Genomic DNA, 6,351 nt, shown 5'->3' with positions numbered 1-6,351 from the left:
GGCCGAGAGAAGAGGTGACAGACTAAATGAATCAGCCGTAAAGAATGAGTGAGAGAGTAGCCTATAAATAGGCATAGTTAGTCTAGGGTGACACCCCTTTTTGGGGCTGCAAACCCTAATTGCAAAACGTAGAAATGCAAAAACGCCATCTGCGAGTGAAGGGGGAAATCATGTAATGTATAGAAGGAATATCAGAATTTGTGTGGTGCCGAGAACCATAAGGATACGCCCGTACTCGATCTCGGGAGGTGGCTCCATGCTAACCAAGGAACGAAGAAGATCCACCTTGTAATTTGAGAATATCACCTGAAAGGAGACTTTTGAAGATAGCCAGGAGACTGGATGAGTTGTAGAACTCGAAACTCAATCTCAAGAGAGAAGCCATTAGCTCCGTGACTCCATGCTAGAAGGAATACGAAAGCCTAGCCACCAAGTTGCTGTTGAAGACCCAAGGGCCCCCAATCTAGGTAGATCCTCTAGATATTGGGCATGTGTAGAGGAAATGACTGCTCAAAGGAGAGCCACTCCTCGAAAGTGAAAGGTGGTGGTATGTGAAGAACTTCATGGCACATAGGGTCCCTCTTTGAATCGGAAGGAGTAGAAGTAGGAGCCCCTTGGGAAGCCGAAGAAGAACTGGAAGCCCCCTCTGAGGGCGAAGTAAGAAAATCCCCCTCTGAATCCTAGTCTGAGAGAGAAAGGGAATCAAACCACTCATGGCTCACGGACTGCAAAGCATCTGATGACGAAGGTAGTACCGTTGGTCGTATCAAAGAAGGTATCTGGGGCTCAAAAGAAGAAGCTGAAAAGAACCTAGAAGTGGCCTCTTGAACTTGAGTGGAAGAGGGTGGGGAAGGAGGAGGCTCGGGATGAGCAAAGGGTGGGGAATAATCACGGGCTCTCAGGAGAGTGGATTGTGGAGGAGATGTGGGCCATGGAAGCCACTGTATTCGGAAGTGGGCGGAGAAAACCTCCGCGTTGGGGAGTGGTCTCTAGGAGGGCTTATCTCCTTGTAAGGTCTTAGAGCCTTCGTGTGCTCGAAAGGACTTAGTGCGCATCGGATGCGGCTTATTGCCTTGAGTATCATACTCTAATAGCCGATGTAGAACGATCTCTGTGGCCTAGAAAGGAGAGGTGGCACAAGGAGTGCATGGTGGAAGATGCATATACTCCGAAGGGGTGGGGAGCAAAGGTCGATGTCGATAGTATTCAGTGAGATGACCGTTCGTGCCGTAGTAGGTACACCCAGTATAAGGGAAATCTATCGGGGGAGATGCCATGGTACCGGTGTGGTAAACTGGATACGGGAGGGTGGGAGGGAGAAAAAGGATTTCTCCCAATGCACAGTGGAAATAGTAGAGAAATTAGATGTTGATGCCAAACCCACCACCGGTCTTTGTCTTCTCTGAAGGTGAGGAGAGAGAAATACTAAAAACGAAGGTGAGGAGAGAGAAATACTAAAAACCTTGCGTTCAGAGAAAGACTAAAAAGGGGCTCTGAATAGTGTGTGGTAGGTTGGAAATAGGCGTTAGACTGTTATAGACAGCAATGGCCAACTTGGACCGCGATATCCTCCACGTCCGGGGTGTGGGTAGCAAGCTGAAATACCTGAAATCTGAAACTTACAAAAACAAGATTTTGATGCAACGGAAGAAGAAGAGAAGTGGATGCCGAACCCGCCATCAGTCTTTATTGTCACTAGAGTGGAGGATCTTTACCACTGTTTGAGCAGATCTGGCTCTGATACCATGTCAAAAGATGATGTACCAGCGGGATAGTAGGGTTTGCAGGGAGGAACACAGAGTGAAATCGGCAAACATGGAGAAGAGAAGGGAAGAGAGAAGAAACTGTGATGAATGGAATGATGAAGACTTGAATCATGGAGTGAATGTGATACAAGGGAACAAGGGTGCTGTAGCACAAGGAAGATGATGAAGACAGTCACGAACCACGAACTGCAATGTCCTCTTGAAGGGGTGTGAGGGTAGTGGAGAGGCTGAGAGAAGAGGTGACGGACTGAATGAATCAGCTGTAAAGAATGAGTGAGAGAGTGGCCTATAAATAGGCACAGTTAGTCAGGGTGGCGCCCCTTTTTGGGGCTGCAAACCCTAAACGCAAAATGCAGAAATGCAAAAACGCAATCTGCGAGTGAAGGGTTTCTCAACACTCTCTGCATGTTCACATTTCCCCTTCTGTTGTGCACTCTCACATAGTTTGCTAAATTGACATAATGCTTCTTTCCCATGTCCTCGCTGCAGTCATTCCTTTGATTTGACCATGCCTGCATGCTATAAGTGCTCCACAACTCCTCTATGAGCTATTCGACCTCTTTGTAGATATGGGATACCTTGCCACACTTTGACCTCTAGCTTATCTTCCAAGGTATTCAAGGTTTCACCTCTGTGCTTCACACTTCAATTGCTCCACCTGTTCCAATAGCCTGTGAATGCCCATCTGCACATGAATTTCATGCTTACCCATTATCTTCACAGCTAGCAATGAGCTATAATTCTTCTTCTTCTTCTAGACCTTGGAGTCCAATGAAGGTAATTCATTCCCCTCCCAAGCCTTTTTTGGCCTAGAAACCAAGCAATGTGAATATGGCAGGCTAATGTTTTCTGCTTATTGCACACCAATTTGGCCTTTGCTTGTGCTAGACAGGGCAACTAGAAGGTGACATTCTTTTTCTCTCACTTCTCTCAGACTGTCGAAGCAAAAGCATTCTGGGGGAGCATGCTAACCATTGTTCAGCTCCTTTGTCAAGATCAGCAGCAGGCAACTTGGTTTTTGGTGGTTACACACAGGGCTGGGGGCCACTTGTCAGTGTGTACTGAAGGACCAGTGAAAACCCTGCTTCTATGTGGCAAGGGTAGAAAGCTAAGCTCAACAAAGCTAGGCCAGGCCCAAGTAAATTTTACTTGCTCAAGCTCACATAGTCGAGTTCAATAGCGTGTGGCTAGTTTATTTGACCCCTCTTAACTTTGAGTCAAAACTTTAAGGAGTTCATGGAGTACTGTCTAAAAATGGTGGTACTCCATGAACTTGCTTAAGTCCTAACACTTGGCAATCATTGATTGGTAGAAATCATGTTCTCTATCCTCAAGACCCTTTTTGCTCTCTAGCTCACCTCTCTCTCTTCTTTATATGGCCTTCTCTCCCTTTGTTGGCATAGGTGGGGTCCTAGCCTAATCAAAGTAGGGGTGGCCTTGGTGCTTTCATTCCCAGTTCTACTTGTGTAAGTCCAAAGCCTTCGGCATGGTGCAGCCCTCAGATTGACTTCTTTGACTGCATATTGTACTCTCTGCTCATTTTCTCTGTTCTTTGGAACAGGGGAGCTTTCTGTGCCCATGAGTTACCCATGCGAATTTTGGTAGGGACCTAGGATGGATCCCACAAACCAGTAAATTAAAAGGGCTAAAATATGCTTGACAAGTGACAGTGCTTAAAGACAAGTGAACCGGCAGGTTCCAATTGGTACAACCATTTTCAGAACATTGGCTCTGTTCCGAGTCGAGAGAAGTAGGAGTGGGACTGGCTTGTAATTGACTGACGGCACAAAGAAGTATCTCTGGTTGGCCTGCCCCATCCAGGCATTTGTGGTAGAGGGGGTGGAAAATGTCAAAAAGTAAACAGGAAAATATAAAATGCTCCGAAGTTGTAGAATAAGGGCTGATGGGAGCAGATCATTTTTGGTTAAGCACAGAATATACAAATTAGAGTAACGCATAATAAAATGCTGAAATAAGAAAATTGGAGAATATTTTATGAAAAGGCTAAATGTAGTACGTTTGTCTAAGACTTGTTCACATGCTAGTCTATGGCTCCTATGCAAAGGTATGCTGCTTCCAGTCTTTCTCTCTCTCTCTCTCTCTCTCCGTACAGGCTGCTGAAATCAAAGAATTATCAGATGCACACCAGATTTTCTAGCCATATTAAAGGTATGCTGCTCTCTCTCTCTCACACACACACACACACACACACACACACACACACTCTCTCTCTCTCTCTCTCTCTCTCTCTCTCTCTCTCTCTACAGGCTGCTGAAATCAAAGAATAATCAGATGCACAATAGATTTTCTAGCCATATTCAACTCTCCGGGGAAGCCTCCCCACCCTTCCAAAAAAAAAGTCGAAAATGTTGTAGGAGAAAAGAGAAAGAGACTGTCTAAGCATATCACCATTGGAAAACTCTAAACCTTTAAAAAAGTCAGAAATATGGTAGCAAGAAAGAGAGAACTTGTTGATGTCCTTCAACAATAAGAGAATCCTACACTGTCATCAGAGTCCTGCAAATAATCTCTAACCACACAGCAACCACATCACATGACAACCCTTGCTGATATCATAGAAGTGTAACATTTCCGAATCTAAAACACACATTGTTCATAGGAATCTCCTCTTGGAGGCTAAAAAGGTTAGGATAATAGCAATTTTTTTTAATATTCCCCTTATCCCCCCAGCCGACTGTCGTGCTGGAGGGGAGGGGAATAGCAGGTATGATCCAGCTCCTTGATGGAGCTTGCAGGGGGGAAGATCCCATGCGAAATGACGCGTGGGGGAGGGAAGATTCCCTCCCCTCACCTATTTAATCTGTGACAGAGCTACAGAGAGGAGGGAGGCTAAGGTGGTAAATGGAAGGGTGGAGGCTGCCGTAGAACAAGAGGAAGACGCCGTCGACTCCGCCGTGAGTGGAGAGGAGGGTGGAGACGCTGCCATTGCCGTGAGAGGGAGAGGACGAGTGGAGACGCTGTTGCTGTCGTGAAGGAGGGAGAATCTGCCGAGTCTATGCTAGTCGCCGCCGGGGAGATCAGGAAGAGGAGGGCCGTGAGGCTACGGACATTGCCACCGTGCTGCCGTGGAGAAGAAGAAGAGTCGTGAAGCCGTCTGTCAGTTCGCTATCTGCCGCGCAGGTCGCCACGTGGGGCTTCCATGTTAATTCAGAAGCTAAGAAGCTTCTAAAAGCTCCTAAGAAGCCCCTCCTCATATGGACTCCTTAAAGCCCCTATTCCCCTCCATACAAAAATTCCTTCCTAAGCCCCTTTCATACCCTTTCCTCCCACCTTCTCAAGCTTCCCTCCTAAGGGCTCTTTATGCCCCTTTCCCTCCCCACAAAAGGATTCCCTATATCCTAAAGGGTCTTCTACACCCTTCCCCCCCCCCCTTTCCTGTGGGTAAGTTTTGCACACGATAAATTCATTCGAAAATAAAAATAGTAAAAGGTTGCATGTTTTAGCATGAATCTTGTTTGCATGTTATAGAATGATTAATTGGAGTTAGGCTATAGCCTAACCTATGCTTGATCTTAAACCGAAAAGTTAGGGTTTGAAAATCAACTTACGCGTAGACAATGAGTCATGTGGTTATGGAAATGATAGCGTAATTATCTTCAAGAATAGATAGGTTAAATTGGCATAAACCTAAACACCTAAAACCGCGGAGTCCTCGTTTAGAAAAGGGTTAATTCAATACAACGTATCCCAAGGAACTGACTAGGGTTAGCACGGTGAAGACATTTACTTGGTCGCACGTGTTGCCAAAACTGAAACTTCTATACCTTAAATACTTGCCCACATTCACGGAATGTAGGGACAATAGGACATACTTGCGAGAAAAGATCTAGGGTTTTTTTCCCTAGGAATGTCGGGACCCTAAGACCGACAATGTCGGTCTAATGCAAACAGGAACGGATTGTTGTATCTAATCATGACATCGTGATTAGAAGACACAATTGATGGATAGAATAGTCCCATAGTTTGATGCGACACTTGTGCAACAAGTTGCAGCGTCGCATGATCTTGTGATTGGATCACAAGGGAATGGCCAATTCCTTGGAATGAGGTTGGCAGATTCTTATGCAAGTTATCTTACAAGATGATAAATAATCGTCCTAATATAGTATCTTTCTAGGGTAAAGATAATTGCTTGGAAGCAAAGGACCAATCAATAAATTGGAATAACATATGAACTTAAGGTATTGATCAAGTCGGGTTACTAGGGTACGCCCTAACCCATGATCTAGGGCTAACAAATAAACCCTTGGGAATCTTGCCAAGTCGAAATTAATCCCGAATCGAGTGCTGGATTCATTCGGAAAGAAGGATTTACTCCTTAGCAGTTGGCTAACAATAACGACTAATGGAAATGATTGTGCTTGTTATAGATTTAAGAGCACTGTTTTGCTTTGTTTGCTCAAAGAATTAAAGGATAAATGGATATCTGATGCTTCACGTTGAAGGCTTGAAGGGAGAGGCAGCTTCAATTACCCCCGATTGCTTGCCTGACCCCAATCAAGGGGGTTGTTAACCGCGCCGGAAAGGTGGACCGAACCCGCTGTGAGAGGTCTCTCCGTTGAGC

This window comes from Lygodium microphyllum, chromosome 10, assembly GCF_053477565.2.
Source record: "Lygodium microphyllum isolate KBCC chromosome 10, Lygodium_microphyllum_v1.1.10, whole genome shotgun sequence".
NCBI classification, from domain to species: Eukaryota; Viridiplantae; Streptophyta; class Polypodiopsida; order Schizaeales; family Lygodiaceae; genus Lygodium; species Lygodium microphyllum.
Note: the sequence above shows the minus strand (reverse complement) of the source record.